Source organism: Pygoscelis adeliae, unplaced genomic scaffold (assembly GCF_000699105.1).
Source record: "Pygoscelis adeliae isolate BGI_AS28 unplaced genomic scaffold, ASM69910v1 Scaffold101, whole genome shotgun sequence".
Classification (NCBI taxonomy): domain Eukaryota; kingdom Metazoa; phylum Chordata; class Aves; order Sphenisciformes; family Spheniscidae; genus Pygoscelis; species Pygoscelis adeliae.
Genome location: NW_008824238.1, coordinates 7,275,686 through 7,277,155, shown reverse-complemented (window position 1 = coordinate 7,277,155; position 1,470 = coordinate 7,275,686). Strand labels below are relative to the sequence as shown.

The window sequence follows — 1,470 nt, the reverse complement described above, 5'->3', positions numbered from 1 at the left end:
TACTGAGTTTTGCACTCCAAAGGAGGAAAACAGATCACATACTCCCCCTGTAACTCTGCTTCAAGGACCATGCTTGGAAAGCTAGGATAATAATACTATAATTTGAAAAGGGAACCAAAAGATTTTTAATTAAACATTTTTCTACATGATTTAAAAGTATTTACAATAGATGCAGACAAAGCATACTGAAAAAATTATGTCAATTATATCAATGAGTCTCAACACACCCTACATACAACTGATTTAATATTCTCAGAAGGGATAAAACAATCAATTAAAAATGAGAGCACATAATTAACTTAAATTGAAAAAGTATTCATAGATGTTGCAATTATCCTCAAATCAAATATCAAAACCCCATGAAATTCAGCACTGTACTTAAAAGAAACACTTAAATACTTTTAATTCAGTCCTGTAGTGATGTCAAATTATCATCACAAGATGATGATAACTCTGTTCAAGACTTAATTTTTTCAGATTAGATGGCGTGATTTTAAATGTGGGTTTTTTTCTTGGGGCTTCTACCAAGACCAGATTTTCTGTTCAAGTATTATATCTAACCTACTATGGTTTGGGTTTTTTTCATTCGCTTTTCACTTCGTACAGAAATTGAATGCTGCTTGAATCAAAGCCTGTTGAATTCAGTAAGAGCGCCCATTAGAAATACAACATGTTGAGTAAGAATTCCTGAGTGAGAATTTTATTGATGTTAAAAGTTGTCAAGTCAAAAATCTGTCTCACTTTCTCCATTGACTCCAGTAGGTTATGTGTATAAAAGCAAACAGAATTTAGACTCTTGTCATGTCAAAACTTGTCAGGCTGCAAATTAGCACCTAAGCTGCCTGACTGCATCCGGTCTTAGCTTATGCCAGTTGTCAAAATTTGTACCGAATCATTATGAATACAGGGTTTGTAATTTTAATGTAGTCAAATGCTCTCTTGCTGCCTCTATGAAGAAACATATTGAATGTTAAATAAAAAATTTGGTGGAAATAAGTAATGAATAAATCATATTAAGAAGCACTCATACATTTGAATCTTAATGTTTTTTTACCACCTACAGCTTTTTGTAAAAAAATGTGGCACTGTTTGCAATAGAAGAACAGAAAGAAACAAGCTAACAGAAGTATGAGACCATATAATATCAACATGAATATATGGAAACTGTAATGCAACTGTACACCTTCAGAAACTACATTACAGCAGCAAGTACAAAGATAAAATAGTATCAGTATTTATTGGCAAATATGCTGCATGTTCAAAATACAGATGATCAAAATCTATCTCATTGTTCAAAAGGAAATGAAAGAGAGAAAAAAATGAAAGATCTACAATATCATCAGATGTCAGCCCTCAAACCTCATCAGCTTTGGCTTTGTGTCTATTTTTGGCTTGGCTTGGCTTGGCTTGGCTTGGCTTGGGTTACTAGGTGCAAAAAGAAACCAAAGGGCAAGAGCCAAGAGCCAAGAT

The 1,470-nt window shown here is 33.3% G+C and overlaps 1 protein-coding gene across 1 annotated transcript in view; it reads right to left on the bottom strand.

Annotated features, from left to right (window-relative positions):
- Window positions 1–1,470, bottom strand: part of SLCO5A1 (solute carrier organic anion transporter family, member 5A1) — a gene marked incomplete at its 5' end in the record, with an annotated part of 81,728 nt that overhangs the window by 31,018 nt on the left and 49,240 nt on the right. The window lies entirely within an intron of this gene.